The sequence below is a fragment of the Equus przewalskii genome, chromosome 16 (genome assembly GCF_037783145.1).
Source record: "Equus przewalskii isolate Varuska chromosome 16, EquPr2, whole genome shotgun sequence".
NCBI classification, from domain to species: Eukaryota; Metazoa; Chordata; class Mammalia; order Perissodactyla; family Equidae; genus Equus; species Equus przewalskii.
The window spans coordinates 22,504,504-22,522,895 of NC_091846.1; the positions used below are offsets into that span (position 1 = coordinate 22,504,504).

The 18,392-nt window shown below is 39.3% G+C and overlaps 1 long non-coding RNA gene across 1 annotated transcript; it reads right to left on the reverse strand.

Annotated features, from left to right (window-relative positions):
• Positions 1 to 3,584: 3,584 nt before the first annotated feature.
• LOC139076444 (uncharacterized) lies at positions 3,585 to 11,741 on the reverse strand. Its single transcript, XR_011528063.1, has 2 exons — positions 11,583 to 11,741; positions 3,585 to 6,697 (listed from the first exon to the last, which is right to left on the reverse strand). It is a non-coding gene; the product is annotated as an uncharacterized lncRNA (long non-coding RNA).
• Between the last annotated feature and the right edge of the window lie 6,651 nt (positions 11,742 to 18,392).

An 18,392-nucleotide genomic window follows, 5' to 3' on the forward strand; every position in this document is an offset into this window, starting at 1 on the left:
TTGCCAAGAGAAGATATAAATGAACTCCAATTAATGTTTCCATCATTTGGTCCCTGCTCAAGACTCAGTGTCCCAGAATGAGAAGTCTGATTGAGAGAGCTAAGGTTCAGTGTCTGCTCCTTGAGAGTAACCAGCTTGGGAGGAGGCGGGTGGGAGTCCCCAGCGATTCTTTTCCTTCAGTGAGGCAAGGCCGGAGTACCTTGATTTACTTCTCACACCAAAGGTGGTGATTCCTCAAAAGGAAACCACAGTACTATTAGGATAGGAGAATGGACCTTAGGCAGGTAAAAATTACTAATGTCCACTATACTATCCTAGTCCTTTACATTTATTTCAACCTCTTTTTTATTTACTAGATGATCCATACTAGCTATTAATCAAAAGAAGACAGTCAATAATTTATTCAGAAGACCAATAAATCTCTAGAACTAGAAAAAAATAGATGTTATTAATTGAAAAATTATTCCCTTCTCCATTGACTTCTTAGAAATTCCTATGTATTTTATATCAATACTAAACTTATTTTAAATAAAGATTAATATTGGTGAATTCACTTTATTGTTTCCTTTCTGTTCTTTGCTCATATGGTTAGTGATCTATGCATGGATTTTTAAAAATTGTGCTCTGTTGGGGGCTGGCCCCGTGGCCGAGTGGTTGAGTTCGCGCGCTCTGCTGCAGGCGGCCCAGTGTTTCGTTGGTTCGAATCCTGGGTGCGGACATGGCACTGCTCATCTGACCACGCTGAGGCAGCGTCCCACATGCCACAACTAGAAGAACCCACAACGAAGAATATACAACTATGTAGCGGGGGGCTTTGGGAAGAAAAAGGAAATAATAAAATCTTTAAAAAAAAAAAAATTCTTATATAAAAAAAAAATTGTGCTCTGTTTCTTAGTGATTTAAAGGGAAAATGCAACAGTATCACAAATGTGAATGAATTTTATTTCATTTCTCTTCATATGTAAAATCCATTATTTGTTCCCTACCATGTATTTAAAAAAAACAACCTCAGCTTCTTAGCATAGAGTTCAAGGACTTCTTGACATTACTTCAACATAGTAGATAATATCTCCACTGGTATCAGTTAAAATAGGTTTAGCTACAACATGCAGAGGACGCAAGTAATCAGAAGCTGGTATGACAACTCTACAATCATCAGAGACCCAGGTTCCTTCTAACTTGTTGTTCTACCATCCCTAACATGTAACTTCGATTTTATGGTCCAAGAGGATATTCTAGATCCTGCCATCATGTCCACATTCTGGCCAATGAGAACAAGGAAAAGTGAAGGAGAAGGCACACCCACCACCTCTAAGGACACTTTCAGGAAGATATCCACGTCATTTTATGCTTACATTCCACTGTCCAGAACTTAGCCATATGCCACATCTAGCTTGAAGGGCAGCTGATAAGTGTAGTTTTTATTCTGGCTGGCTAGTACCCATCTAAATCTGGAGGTTTCTATTACTGAGGAAAAAGAGAATTCATATTATGGGGACAACCAGTAGCTTCTGCCACACCATCTTCTTCCCTTCCATTTCTCCTCCTAATAAGGGAATACTAATTTGATTCCAGAACATTGAATGAGTCCTATTCACTCTTGGGAAGAGCCACTGCACAGTAAAAGGCCTCATGCATAGACACATGGAAGACTTTCTTGGATGCTCTGCTCCATTTTTCCTTCCATGCAGCTGAATTGGTAAACTGATAAACTGGTGAATTGGCTTGGCCTAAAGAATGACTCAAGCATCTTTGTCTCCGGTCTCTTTCTCTTCATTTACAAGTATTTGAGTACTTTCATTGCTCTCAAGGCTGGTGGCTTGCTTTGGGTACATATATGGTGTGAATCACATGCTCCATTCCCCTTTCCCAGAAAGTTATGCCTTAAGAGTTACAGGCTTGAGACCAGCTAATACTTAAAATGGATACATTGGTTTTAGTTTTAAAGAAAAAGTACTTACACTAGAAGTCAGAACCTCAAGGGGATGCTCAAGTGATAATAGACGGTAGCTAAATTGTTCCACATAATAGAAGGAATCAAAGGGTCTAGAGTCTGTGAGATGGAAGAATCAGAAGGAAACCACCTCCAGCAGGACAGAAATTGAGAGACGAGAAATCCTGACAGGGATTTGTGGGCTGTGTGCTGTGGATATACCTTGTCAATCTTCTCTTTTATTTTTTATTTGAAATGTTCAGTAAATTTTACACTGTTCAGTAAAGGTTAATACGAGTAGATTCTTGATGGGGCTCAGTGAGGGGGAGATGATAGGTGACAGCTTGTATTCCGTTACTTGCAAGTTCAGAAACCCAAGGCAAACTAACTTAAGGAAAAGAGAGACAAGAAGAGTGAAGGAGAAAGTAAATTGGCTTATACAACGTGGAAGTCTAGGGATGAATTTGGATTTAGATGTAGTAAGTAATATTGTTTTCTCTCTCACTTTCTTCTCTCTTGTCTCTCTCCTCTCCATTCCTCACCCTCATCTCTTTCTCTCTCTCTTTCTTTACATGTCTGCCTCTGCTTTCCTTAGTATGTTGGTCTCACTCTTTTGCTTTCCACTAAAGACAGGCTTCCTCCATGAAACTAAGGAAGGCACCCACTGGCAGCCTCAGATTCCTTTTCCCAGCCCAGCAACCCCAGCAGAAAAGCAACTGGCTCCTCACATTTGTATATCAATCCAGAGGAAGACTCAGTTCCTGCTGAATCATGTGCCCATTTCTAGTCAGTGTACCAAACCTATAATGAACCATGAGTGGCCCAGTCTGGTTTATAAATGTGACCATCCCATGGCCAGAGAGTGCTGGGCGGTATGATTGACAGTCCCATCCAGACTATATGGAGTTTGGAAAGAGTTCCCCAAGGGAAATGAGGGACTGCAATCAAATGTTCTAGGCAGGGGGGAAAGAAAGGCTTACTCGATCCACTACACTGTGTTGTGTGTTGCATCTTTAAATTTAGATATCTAGTTGCATTTTAGATTAAATCACCGCCACAGACCTCAACAATTCATACAATCACTGTAACCGCTGTCGAGTGTTGAATGCATGGTGTGGAGAACTAGAAATCGATCAGCAAGAAAGTGTGAGAAAGTCTCTTCTGACTCAGAGGGAAATTATGGAAAGAACTGCGTTTAGCCCGACAGCTTTTGTGGAGATGCTCAGTTCATGACAGGATAGATTTCTGGAAATAAGACTGATATGTCAAAACTTGTTCAAAATTCAAATTGCAATACAAAAAAGGTTTCAATGCATAGTCCCACCAAAAGCACATAAAAGAACCTGTTCCCCACACTCTCACCATTAGTCAGTGGGAAATGCAAATTAAAACCACAACGAGATACTAGGAAACATCTATTAGAATGTCTGAAATTAAAGAGACTGACCATATCAGGTGTTGTGAGGATGTGGGGAAACTTGAACTCTCATACACTGCTGATGGGAATGTAACTGTTTGACCACTTTGGAAGAGATTTTAGCAACTCTTAACATGTTAAACATACACCTACCGTGAGATGTGGCCATTCCACTCCTAGCAATTTACTTAAGAGAAAAAGTGCTATATGTCCATACAAAAACTTACACACAAATGTTCATAGCAGCTTTATTTGTAAGAGCCCCAAACTGGAAACAACCCAAACATCCATTAACAGGTAAATGAATAAACAAATTGTGGTGTATTCATACAGCAGAAGACTACTCAGCAATAAAAAGGAATGAACTATCGATACACACAACAACGTGGATGAATCTCATAGTGCTGAAACGAAAGAAGCCAGACAAAAAAGAGGACATACTGTATAATATCACTTATACAAAAATCTATAAAATACAAACAAACAGAAAGCAGATCAGCAGATTTTTGGAAAGGGAACAGTGGGGAGTGGGAGGGTGAGATTGCAAATAGGCAGAAGAAAACTTTTGGGAGTAACGCATATGTTCGTTATCTTGATTATGGTGATAGTTTCAAGGGTGTGTACATATTTCATAACTTATCCAATTGTACATTTTAAATACATGCAGATTATTGTTTGTCAATTATACCTCAATAAAGCTGTATATAAATATTTCCTTCTAGCAGAAAGACATTACCTCTCCCCCCAAAAGTAAATAGCTATATAAACAATATAAAAATGGACAACCAAATATTTTTCTTTATGGATTTTCTCCTGCAATAAAGAGCAACATAAGTGAAAATGGCAGAATTCAGTGTAGCTATGAGATACTCATGTTTTCCATAATATCAGAAACAGATTGCTATTTTAATTGTTAAGGTACTCGAGTAGAAACTATTAACCAAAGGTTAAGTACTCCTTTCCTCAAATAAATCTATTTATCTAAACTTATTTCTAAATATCTTCTGGGCGAAACAAATAATCAGAATTGAAATCATACACTTCAGAAATAATAAAAATGAGAACATCCTATGGCATGTAGTCAAAATCACACTCAGAAGAGAATACATAGCCTTGAATGCATGTATTAGAACAGGCACAGTAGAACATAAATGATCTAAGCCATTGACCCAATAAGCTAGAAAAAAAAAACAGTATAAATTCAAGGAAAGCTGAAGGAAAAGATCAATAAAAATAAAAGCAGAAAATAATAAAACAGTGAGAAAAGTAGAATTGATCAGCAATACCAAAAGCTGATTCTTTGAAAAGGGCAGTAAAACAAAGAAATCTATGAGAAGTCTAATAAAAAAACGTTGAGAGAGAGAGAAAACTTGTTGGATGTTAGATTCAGACAGCTCTTGACTTGAAACTCTATTCATCTTGAGCAAGTTACTTAATCTCTTTAAGCTTAAGTTTCTCATTCATAAAATGAGGACCATAATACAATGCCTATCTCACAGGGTTGTTGTGAGGATTAAATTGGGTTATGTGTAAGGGCTTAGCACAATGCCTTACACATAATATTCATACAGTAAATATTATCATTATGACTAATTGTGCCTGGTACATCGTAGGCACTCAATAAATGTTCGTTCCTTTTCACCTTGTTGCCGTGGTTCCACACATCAGACCATGTTCCCTGTTCACGTCTTATCACTAATTTGTATTCTAAAGTCAAACCAGCTCAGGGCAAAGGAGATGCACTGAGACAGTAGTTTGGGGGACAATGCTGAAAAGATCAACACTGTGTCTAAAAATAGTTTTGACCTGAGATGACATACTCTGTGTGTAAACAGAAGAGATCTGCACAACTCAGTGGTGTTGGCTTTCTGGCATTATCGCCAAAACACAATTCTCCATTCCAGGATGTGCGCAGTGAGGGATGCACAGGCCTGGATCCTCTGATGAGGGCTTGGAAGAGTATCTCTGGCATCAGAATAATCATCATCTTCAAGTCCCAAGCACGAAAAACAAAATATGGAACCAGTGGGCTTTCTGAGGATTGCCTACTTGGGGCAGGGATTTCTCTCAGCTTTTAGGGAGACATACCTGAGCCATGAGCTTGTTTGAGCAGCCCCGCTGGGGAAAGGGAAGGGAAGGAGGATTTGAGGCCACGGGAACCAGGCAGACTGGTTAAACTAAGGCCTAGACACTCTGATGGATTAAACAGGTGGAAGTGCTGGTTCACAGGGGGCGATCCGGAGAAGCGGAACTCCTGTCTGAAACAAGAGTTTGTGGAGAGACAGCTAGGACATTGAAGCCCAGAGCTGACCCAGAGAAGAACTTCTGTGAAGTCATAATTATAGAGAAGTCCAAAAGAAAGCCCTGTCAAATCCCGTGGAAAGAGCCTGGAATTAGAAGTGAATGGAGGTGAGAAGTGAGTATGAGAGAGTATGGCGCACAGCCACAGTCAGGCAGCGTTTCGTCACATCTTCCTGGTTTCTTGACGATATATGGATGGCCAATTTTGCAGCCTTGTTGTAAACCATTGACTGACATTAGATTCCTAATTTGCCTAAACTCTGATTCTTCATTTTTCCTTCCATATGCTGCTTGGGAAGTCCTCTGGGAATAGGATCGATAGCCCTTTGGGTGATGATGTTGGGATAAGAGTTCAGTACATGGTCCATACCCCAGGCAAGGTAGTTTCAGGAAACGGGGCCAAAACTTTTCTACAGACCTTTCTTTTAATTTTAATTTTGCAAATGCTAAAGCTGGCCTTACCTCAACCCATTACATGGGCAATTATTTCTATGTACAAAAAGAAATTTCATTTCACTCCTCATTTCACTGTGATATATATGAGATCATCAGTTCAGACTATACTATTGGGCTTTAGAAACATTACACCAGGCCTTGCAAAATGAGATGATGGGTTGATTTACAAGTTTCTCTAGTGACTTGGGTCTGAGGCACTGAACCCTAGCTAGGAATGAGCACACCAGATAGGATGTGGATTAAATAGAAGGAGAGAGGATTAAATAGACACCAGTGCTAAAGAATAGACTCTCAACAAAGTTTCTTCCAGGTGGGGCTCTTAAACTTCTTCTCTGACCCATGCCTTATATTTTCACCAGTTGGGATGGCATTCCTGACCCAAAGCAGACCTGAGATCTTGAATCTTGAACACCTTGGCAGGGAGACAGTCCCAGCCTTTCCTCCCGGTTGTGGATTTGCTACAGTATCTTCACCAGACGCACATTGGCTCAGGCTGGAGTGACAACGTCAGTTTTGAGTTTCTACTGTTGCAGAAGAGCTTTAGGGAGGACTTGTCTGACTTCTGAGTAGGCTTCAGGACAGTCTGTCCCCTAAAAAGCAATTTGGATAAAGAGCAAATTGTGTAGTAAGGCTGCAAATGACCAGGCCCACTCCAGAAGTTATGAGAACGTTCCCAGGTGAGGGTATGAGGAACACCGCCTCACTGAAGACTCTGAGGGCAGAGCAGAGAGAAGATATCAAAGCTGTAATATGGCCCTCGGACTGATGGCCTACTGTATTTGTACTGGGTCAGGGCCACATTCCTATCTGTATGGGGAGGTGAGTCCTACTGTCAGTCATCAGGTGAAGAGGCGGCCCTATTGGACCAAAAACAAACCTGCAGATGACCTGGCTCAGAGTTTCACCACTTCCATGCTCGCTGCCAGGAACAAGATGTTCCTCTTTCGGAGCTCTGACCCAAGGGTGCACAGAAAAAGGCTTGTTCTCAGTTTCCCTTACCCTAGCTGAGATAAGTTAAGTCCCACTGAAGACTCCCTTGATGTTAAGAGAGAACAAGAGAGAAACAACCCCAGGAGATTATATAAAGCCAATAATTCTTTAATCCCTCCTTTCTCCTCTTCATCCCCAAACCACTGCTCGACTCAAGCTTGCCTTGTCTCTCATCTGGACTCCTGCAGCCACTTCTCAATGTGTCTCCCCACATCATCTGTTCCCTTCATGCCATCCTCCAGACCGTATCTGATCTCTGCTTAAAATTCATCAAGGAATTGCCTTTCTAGACTCATTTTCAGCCTCATCTCCCTGCATGTCTTCATGGCATTTCCCCACTTTAGATCATGAGGTCCAAGAGAGCAAAGTTATCTCCTTCATTGAATTTGCCACAGCAACCATGGTAATACAAGGCACATAGCTTGTGGGCCATAATTATTTGTTGATTCTATTTCTTTTGTCCACTGTGATTGTCGGCTTAGCCCTGGCTCCCTGTGCTGACAGCTTGGCAGAACCAGCTAGCCAAAAAGTAATTAACTAAAGGAAGACAGGCCCTTTTTTAATTTTACTCTGGAGGCCTAGAATTTTTTTTTACTATCTTATTGGTTTTAAGAATACACAGTTTCTTAGCAGAATTAAATGTACCAAAGAAATTAAAATTTCTTAAATGTGAGCTAAAGGGAGACTACTTCTTATTTTTACTGCTTAGTGAAAATTGTGCCAATTTTATTTTCTTGGTGACTGGAAAATGTGTCTCTAATAAAACTCATGTTTTTCTGAAGGTTCTTTCTCCGACAGGATGATTATGTCCCACTGGGCTAGAGAGTATTGTTAATTATAACAATAAGACACACAAAGAAAAAAATCACAAAAATTTGCAGATCAGGAAATGCTTAAATGTTTCTGAAAATTGTTTATCAGGAAATGTTATTCCAGAATCAAAACATTTCCTACCTGATGATTATGCCACGGAGAAAAATCACGTGACACCAGTTCTGGGGTCTCATAAAAAGAATTTTCATGATAGGATATATTCATTTGAAGAAAATCCATTATAAGTAACATGAGGTAAATGAGAATAGCCCATAATCATACTTTTTAAAAAAGTTTTATTATTCACATAAAAATTTAAAATACAGAAAAATACAAAGAATAAAGTGGAAATTCACTAATATCTCACCACTCAGAGATGGCCACTCTTAGTGTTTAAGTGAACATAATTCCAGGCAAGTCTTGGTGTAAATATATACACTTGTGTTCAATTTTGTATAAACGGTTTTAGTGACATGTATTATATCAGTGACATATCGCAGACATCTTTCTCTGTCAATAAATCCAGAGCTGCAGTATTAGTGGTCATAATTGTGTATATGGATCACATGTATCCATTGGGATGGTCCAAGCTTCAGCAGCAGCTCTCCAAACATCAAGTCCTCATGCGACAACGTGAAAAAAGCCAGAAGGGAAGAATGGGGCAGCTGAGTGGGTGGAGGGGTCTTTTTTAGAAATAGACTTTTTCATACTTGTCTACAGCCAGAATCTCATGCCCACCCCAGACACTGCCAAATGAGAATGGATTGATACAACAGCCTCAGCCAAGCCAGGATGTCTTCTCTGTGACTGATTGCATTACTACCTAAACAACATCAGGATTCTCTGAGCAATAAATAAAAGATGAGACACATGCAACAAATTTAAATCCATGAATTCACAATGATACAAAAAAAAACAGTCATTTAGTCACCATTGGAGAATGCTAGTGAGATAACTTATTATCTTGAAAACGGGCAAATGAAGAGAAAGAATCAAATGCTTATCCTGCTCTTCCTATATCACTGGGAAACCAAATCATTGAGGAAGGTAGTTTCTCTTTATGGAAGTATTCCAGCTAATAAACGAAGAAGAAATGATAGAGATAGGATATCACCATTTATGACATCTTCCGAATTAGATTAGATTAGTATCTAATTCAGTATACCATATTCAGCATAGTACGGATATAGGCATTGAGCATCAACAACTACTAACATCACCGAAAGAAACAACCCAACATTATACTCTTCCTGATGAAAGACACAACACTGTCTAAGAAGTCATCTTGCCAGAAATCTAACCAAGTCTCTAGATTACTAATTTATGGGAAATAAGGACACAACCATCTAAAAAGTCATCTTGCCAAAAAAAAAAAAAAAAGAAACTGAATCTAACCAAGTTTCTAGGTTACCAATTTATGGGAAATATGGAGTGTGCACTCAGGAAAATCCATATTTGGGAAAATCTAGAGGACAAATAACCTTATTTCTTCAACAAATAAATTGCAAGGAAACAAAAGGAGCTGGAGAGGGAAGCTATGAATTAAAAGAGACTTAAAAGACATCTCAACCAATTGCAATGTTTAGACTTTGTGTGAATTCCATCACTCAAACTGTTAAAATATGTATATATATATATATATATATATATATATATATATAGTACTTGCGAGGTAATTAAAAATTTGTACTCTGAAAGGGTGTGTCATCATCCAGAAATTAGTGTTGGTTTTTGAAACTACAATAATAGTATTTTCATACATTTTTTAAAAAAGAGTCCATATCTCTGGGAAACGTCTACTGAAATATTTACAGATGAACTGATAAGATGCTTCAAAATAACATAGTGTTGGAGAGAAGTACTGATAAAACAAGGTCGGCTGTGAATTGCTAACTGATGAAGCTGAGTGATGAGTACATGGGGGCTTATTAATCATTCTGCCTATTTTTGCGTATGTCTGAAATTTTCCCTAAGAAAAAGTAAAAGCAAACAAAAAAAACCCGGAGAGGGTGACTTTGAGGTAGGCAACCAATAGCACTTGCCATACTTTAACTAACCGGTTTGCCATAGAATATGTAGGTTGCTTTCCATTGTTCACAATTATAAAAATGCTGCGTTATACATCCTTCCACACATGCCTTTTCATACTAGTAAATTCCTAAAGGTGGGATTGTTGAGTCAAAGGACAAATTTAATACGTAAAGTCAAACAGCCTTCCAAAGGGCTCTACCAAATTACACTTTGAAATGGATTTTAGAATTATTTGAATAAAATCATGGAGATTTGTGTTAGGGTAATGTTAGACTAATAACTTAAATTTGAGGAAAACTGACGTCTTTACGTCATTGAGTCTACGTCTAAAACCAGTATGCTTCTCTGTTTTGTCTTCCTTTGTCTCAGCAGTTTTACAGTTTCCTTCATATTGACGTTTGTATATTGATTTTGTAACTGGCCACACCACTAAACTCTATTATTTCTTAAAGTTTTTTAGTTTATTTTCTTGGGTTTTCAAGGTATATTTTGCTCATGCCGAAAGCGAGAGCAACTAAGGTGGTATTTGACAGGAAATCCAGGAAAAGCCAAATCCTGCTCTTGATCTGATTTTCTCTAACATCTCCCAAAAAAGTACACAAACACAAAAAAAAAAACAAAGCAAGGCAAATGATCACTGTTCTTATGTGATGATTTGTCGTGGAATCTAATGTTGAATTCAGGCAAATTAGGCTATGCTGCTGCACTCTGTATGCCTATATGACTTAGAAGTAAAGTAGGCCATGAAACCTGCCCTGCTTATATCTACCCTAGGATTCTATCCTCAGTCTTGGCTCTTGCCCATGCAATGCAGGGAAAGGCCAATCCAGAGTACCTCACTTGGCCAAGAGAGGCCTGTGCTAGATCAAAAGAACGTTTGCTCCAATGCCCGGGGCAATTGGACAATCACTGGACTTGTCTTGCCTTTTAAGCACAAGGAACGAAGAGCCACAAATGGAGTTAATATATCGCTGTCTCCCAGGAGGGGGCTCTGACATTTTTCCCTCATGCTTTATAAAAAAGGAGTCATAAGAGACACTCCCAGTGCCTCCCATTAGACAGTGTGCTACCACAGCACAGTCACTGGGGTAGGCAGCCATAAAATGCCTTTGAACTTGGGGGACTAATCCAAAATTGGATTGGAGCAAGGGGTAGGGAAAATGAGCTGTGTACATCCCTTAGCCAACAATCTAATTGCATAGTCTATAAATGACAAATTTCCTGCCTGCTGTTCAGTCTTCATATTCTTTACTTTATTTTCTTACCTAATGCATTAACTGGTACTTCCAGAATAGCATTAGAGCACTAAGTAATTAGAGACAAGTAGCACCATTGTTTTATTTCTATATTTAATGGATATGCTGTTAGAATTTCACCATTAAACATGAGCTAGCTTTCAGTGTGTGTATGTAGCTATTTACTAGAGATTTCTTTTGTCAAAAATGACTATTGACTATTGAATTTTATCAAACAGTTCTCAGCATTAATCAAAACATTCCCATTCCTTTGACCTATTATTATTTAGCAATATATTAATCAATATCTTCTCGAAATTAATAGAAATCTTCTCAAATCCATCTTCTCTTCTCTCTCTAAGCCCACCCACTGTCACAGCAAGTTCAAGGACACCTGGTGTCCTACCTGGGCTGATGCAATAGAGCCTTCGCACGGCCCCCTTGGCTGCAGGCTCACCATCCTCCCCACCACACAACAGTGGGCCCCTTCAACACAAAAGGTGTTACGTCATCCTCCTGCTTAAAATCCTTCATTGGATCCTGTGATGTGTCCTGCTGTTACAGTGCCAACGGCTTTTATTACTTTCCAACTCATTTGGAAAGAGGCCACATGGTCGAGTGGAAAGAACTTCAGGTTGGAATCAGAGATGGAGTCACAACTCTGCCTTTTACTAGTTATGTGACCCTAGGCAAGTTGCTTAAGACTCCATTGTCTCATCTGTAAAAACAGGGCCAAAGTTATTGAAGTTGTAGGTTATTGTAAGGATTCATTGAGACAATGTACTATACAAAAAGCCCAGTCCAAGAAAGCACTCAAGAAATTATTGCTGCTTTAATCTTCTACTAAGCCCTTCCCCTCCAGCCTTGCTGAGCAACTTGCAATTGTCAAACACATCATGCTTTTTCTTACTCTATTTAGAATGCCTCCCTTCCCTAACACCCTGATCCCTAACATTTATTCTCTTAGCTAACTCACACACATCCTTAAAACTTAACGCTACAGTTCTGTCTTTTGGGAAGCCGCCTTTGACCTCCTCCTGGTAGTTTGTTGTTCTCCCAGTGTTGCCACAGTAACATGCGCATGTATCTATTAACAACTTCATCTCTTTGTATTCTAACAGCATGATGGGATACACAATACTATATACATAGCATGGTACAGAGCAAGTGTCAGTAAAAGCACAATATGACTGACATCTCTCTAAAACACAGAGAGCTGGACAGTGCTGCTCTTGTGTCTTCTGCATCACGGCAACGTGGGCCCTCATTCTCTCCCACATATCTGAGAGAAGCTGAGACCCAGGAGAGTCACCTATACTTACTCAGGAGCTGCAAAGGAGGAGGATGCCACATGGTGTCTGCAGAATTATACTAGAACACCCCAACTGCCCAGCCCCCAGGGGATTTAAGGAGGGCTAATATTCGCACAAGTTTGTCCTTAGATGCTGAGTCTGAAAGCTGTTCTTTTTTATTGTGACCTAGCTGTATTTCCAAACTACGACCTACAGAAATGTAGGTTACAATAGCAATGACATTATCTGAAATAATGTTTGAGAAGAAATTATAAATGATGAAATAATAGACAAAAAAAGTAGAAGCATAAAAGAAAAATGCCTTTCTGGTATAGAGGCCATCACTTGTCTTCTGTCCAAGGAATGTATTCTGTTTAGTGGTCTTCCTCCTCCTCCTTCCCCTCTTCCTCTTCCCTGGAACTGCCCCCCTTAGTCAGACTTCTTGCCCCAAAACAGGCCTTTTCAATCTTGAGCTTCTGGCCAGTCAGCTTTCCCAGAGTTTGGTCAGCTGATTCAATCTAAGTCTTCGCTTTATCTTAGGATTTGCAACATATTATTATCTTAAACATAGGAGAGGAAACTTAGAAATGTGATACAAATCATCAATTTCATAAGGCCTCAAGGAATTTAAGTTCTAGAAAACTAATCTGCTTCTCAAGGTCCTTTACCCAATCAATGGTGCCCTGGGCATCAAGGTGCAGACCTCATTCATTCATTCAATCTGTAATAAAGTGAGCTATGAAGAAATTAATTTGTGTTTCATTTTTGCTGCTGGAGACTCAATAAAGAGGAAAGAAAGAAAAATTTTCCCCTCCCTGGAGGATAATTAGATTTTTCTGAATTCCCAAGAAAAAATCAAAAGAACTTTATGTGTGTGTGTGTGTGTGTGTGTGAGTGTGTGGTAACTGCGGCCTTGGTGCCTGGCTATCTGGAAAGAAAAAGGCAGGATGAACTCTCTTTGCCTTGGGGCCTTAAAAAGGGAAGACTGTCCCACATGGCTGGGTCACCACTGTGGACAAAGGACAAGGGCTCCAAGTTTCACTGGAGTGGAGTCATGAATCTGTTAGGACCAGAGAGGTGGGAGACTATTGGAGGGAAATGGCCACAGGAGTGGCTGGAGGAGCTGAACACTAAAAATTGTATCTTGAGGACAGATGAAATCACCAAGAGAATGAGAAAATACAGCAGTCCAAGGACTGAACTCTAGTCATGCCAATGACTGGAGATGTGGGGCATGAGAGGTAAGAGCCAGTGAGGTGGAAGAACCAAGAGAGAGGGGCCCCTGAAGGCCAAGTGGGGAAAGTAGAACTTCAAGATGGCAGGGGTGAGCAACTCTTTCAAGCCTTGCTGATAGTTCAAGAAAGATGACTGAGAATTAACCTCTGATTTAGCGATGCAGAGGTCATTGACGACTTTGCCAAGAGCAATTTCAGTGGAGGGGTGGGGGCAAAAGCCTGACTGGAGTGGATTCAAGAATGAATAAGTGGGGGCCGGCCTTTTGGCATTAGTGGTTAAGTTTGCACACTCCACTTGGAGGCCTGGGGTTCGTAGGTTTGGATCCCAGGTGCAGACCTACACACTACTCATCAAGCCATGCTGTGCGGCATCCTATGTATAAAAATAGCGGAAGATTGGTACCGATGTTAGTTCAGGGACAGTCTTCCTCAACCAAAAAGAGGAAGATTAGCAACAGATGTCAGCTCAGGGACTATCTTCTTCACCAAAAAAAAAAAAAAAAAGGAATGAATGAACAGGTGGAGGAGATGAGGCTATAGTTAGTATAAATGACTCTTTCAAGGAGTTTTGGGACAGATCAAAGAAATCAGATGGTAGCTTGAGAGAGATGTATTGTCAGGAAGTCTTGTAGGAGATGGGAAAATGGTGCACAATGTTAATATGCTTATGGGAATGATCCATAATGAGATAAAAATTAATAATGTAGGATTGAGAGGTGACAAGTGACAGAGTAACAACCTTAAGGATGTAAGAGAAGACAGAACTAGTCCAAAAGTGGAAGACTGGACTTAGATAGGAGCAACGCCAGTGCATTCTCCGTAACAGAAGGAATATAGGGTGCACAGGTCCGGACGTAGGTACAATACACTGAATGTTTTTCTCTCCGAAATTCATATGTTGAAATCCTAACCCCCAATGTGATGGTATTAGAGGCTGGGGCCTTTGGGAGGTGATTAGGGAACAAAGGTGGAGCCCTCTTGAATGGGATTACTGCCCTTATCAAAGGGCTCCCAGAGAGCTCTCTTGCCTTCTTTCCACTATGTGAAGACACAAGAAGATGACAGTCTGCAACCTGGAGGAAGGACCTCACCAGAACCCAACCATTCTGATACCCTGATTTCAGACTTTTGGCCTCCAGAGCTGTGAGAAATAAATTTTCATTGCTTGTAAGTCACTCAGACTATGGTACTTTGTTGATGCAGCCAGAACTGGCTAAGATAGTAGGTGAACTTGACAGATGTGGTGACAGGAATTTTAACCTCTAAAATACTGACCTATTCTGTCTCCGAGTACGACTCTTCAGTCTAATGAATTTAGCAACAGTGTGAAGTCAATAGACTAAATTATCCAAAGCTTTTGAAGGGATTTTGTAAGTGATCTAGTCATCTTTCCCGCCTGCTTTGAATTTTGAACTCCCTGGGAAAAATTGTTGGTTCCAAATGAAATAAAAGTATTTAACAAAGCACCTTCTTTTATATGTAGATTTTTTAAAAGAAATAGTTTTAACTTCTGAGAAAATATTCACAATTTTCAAAACAATGATAATAATAAGTAAAACGTTTTTATTGTTAGAGAATTGTGAGGATTCAGCTGAAACATAGTGTAAGGAAAGTATGAAATTCAGCTGTCCATAATGTGGAAAAGATGAAATGTGCAAGGCAGACAGATCTGGCCTCTGGAGCTGACAGACGTGACTTAATCTCTTGAAACCTGAGTTGCCTTAGCTGTAAACTGAGGATAACCCCTGGCCTTTCAGGATTGTTGTGAGTCCCAGATAAAATCATGTAGTTACAGCTCCTGGTATACAATAGGTGCTCAAAAATGGCAGCTATCATTATTAAATCTCTCAGTTTGAGTTTGTTCTGAGTGCAAACACAGCTTTTTTTTTTTTTCCTTCCATTTATAAAATAAAACTAGTGGAGGAAACTAGGGGCAGGTACATGGGACCTCTCTGTACTATCTTTGCAACTCCATGTGAATCTATAATTATTTTTAAGGAAATGGTTGGCACTCACAACAAGAATACACAACTATGTACTAGGGGCCTTTGGAAGAAGCAGAAGGAAAAAAAAAGATTGGCAACGGACGTTAGCTCAGGTGCCAATCTTTAAAAATAAATAAATAAGGTTAAAAGTTAAAAAGGACTTCATCCGCTTAGCGTTCTATGAGAAATACCTGTACCTTTCCATCTCGTGCAGTGGCATTGTTATCATCCATTTAATGGATAATGAAATCCTATTATTTATCCTGCGAGTGGGATGATGCGTTGGAAAAAGCATTGAAACTATGAGCCCAAAGACTTGAGACCAGTTACTTGACAATCTGGGTGTTTATAAAATGAGGATGTACATTTAATCTCTCTCAGCTCCATGATTTCCTAAATCTGATGGTACAAAGCAGCAGTTAATGCAAAGAAACATACAAATCACCAAGATTTGCTAAATGAATATCGCATGTTAAAAGTGATTGAAGAACAAACATTTACTAACTGCACAGTATAACAAAACTCATTTTAAATATTATATACATTTCAAGATTATACTTAAAATGTTATATAAGTCCAAATTATTGTATTTAAAATATTATGTAGATTTGAAATGTGGTGACGTCAGATGCCTGGCTGCAGAGCTGATGGTACTCTAAGGAAGTGGTCTCTAAACATTTTTGATCATGTACTCTGATCACAAAAAATAGACACTGTTGTCAATCTACATGTTAAAAATTAGAAAAATTTGATTTCTTAATTTAGATAAAAATAGAGATATTCTAACAGTTTCTTCCCACATTCCATCTGTTCTAGAGGTCAGATTTGTTACAGAAAGTTTCCCATTCTATATTCTGGGACTACACCTGTTGAATCCTCTGTTCTGATCGTTCTAGCTGTAATCACATCTTGACATTAAGTTCCCCACTAGGAATATGTTTCAGTGGTAGAAATCAGGGAGAATCTATGCTATAAAATGTCTTATCATTTTTCATATTTAGGAATAATCTCAGGACTAAGAACTCTAGGACTTTTAAAAAGTATCTATTTTATTTTTAAAATACGTAAATCTTAAAAAAAAAAACTAATTTGTAAACAGATTCCTGCAGGGAAAGAATTATTATATAGGTCTATTTATAAATCGTGCATTACATTCTGTATGAAAGTGGTTTTCTGCAATTTTGCTGTCTAAATGGTGACTCAAGTCCCTTAAAATTCCTTAAATACAAAGTAGTCTGAATAAAGGGAAAGGGTGGCAGGAGATCTTAAGTGTTTGAATTAGAAACAATTCCTGTTTAATAAATCAACTCTAAACTCATTTAATGATGAACTTTAGTTTTGGTGTTGATCAGAGGAAAAGATTTTTCCTGAACAGAAAAATAAGTCAGTGGGTTTTTTATACAGACTCAGTGTTATGCTGCTTTGCCACAAGGAAAGAAGGAAGGAGAAAGCTGATGAGGATATGAGAAGAAGCGGCTTAAAGCCTTTTTGGATTAGATATCAATCACTCTTAAGAGGTTGGTTTATCTAGGCAGTCAGGCCTGATTTGGCAGAAATCATCCAAAATGAGAGCAGAACATGGATCTATGTTCATATAGGTCTCAGTGCAGTATGGAAGCAAATGTGAAGAACCGAAGGCAGGTAATCAATGTAATTTGATTCTACTAACATTTGTTAAGCATTTTGTGGTACAGAAATTAATAAGGCATGGTCTGTGCCCTCAAAAGTTTCACAATCTGGTAAGATATAAACGTCATATATAAGGAAGTCATGTTTAGTGATAATCCTACCACATCTGACCACTTTCCTTAATCTGGCCACCCTCTCCCTTAGATAAATACCACTGAAGGAGTTCCTTCTGATTATCTTTTCAAATCAAAACTTCAAGCTGTCCTTTCGGTCATGGTTATGTCAAAGTTTATATTAAAAGGACAAAGAGGAACTGATTGTTTCAGAAGAAAAGTTTGTCTTAGATAATGACACGCATGTAAGAATTCTGCTCTGCTCATATTCTATAAAATAAATGCAAACCTCCTTTAAGGGATCAATGGATTATGCTCTTATAATAGACATGCTAACCTAAAATAAATAAACAGCCCGTTATTTCACCAGCAGAATAGGTTTATTCAGGAACAGGAAAGAATTGCAATTTGGGACACGTGGTCTATGGTGAATCACACACAAATCTGAAGAAATAAAGGAGAGAAATGTTCTTTTATGAAGTTGGGAGGGGCTGTGTAAATGAAGGGTCCACTGGAGGAGGCTGAGAGCTAGAAGACCGGGACTGGCTTTTCGTTGGTGAGTTATGGCAGTTTCCACCAGCTGAGCTCTTACCGGGCCAGGAGGCATTTCTTCCTTCTTTCTGCAGGGGTAGTAAATAGTGTCACTTTCTGTGGGAGATGCAAGGTGCCGTCTCTTCCTGTTGGGATCCGTAGTGTGCGTTGAGTGGCATGTGCATGAGAGTTCTCTTCTCTCTTCTGGCCTCCTGACTTTATTTTAAGTGAAGTTTCCATTTATTTACTTTCACATTTCCCCTTTAGATCAGACTCTTTCTCTGAAAGCATCCCTGATCAAGAGTCAGGTTTTTCCAGGTTTAGTGGGCTTTTGTCCCTTGCCCTAGAAGGACCTTTCCTGTTGTCATGTCCCATGTTGGAGGGAGAGTGAACAGATTGGAAACCTATTGAGGTCACGTTCAAGTAATAAG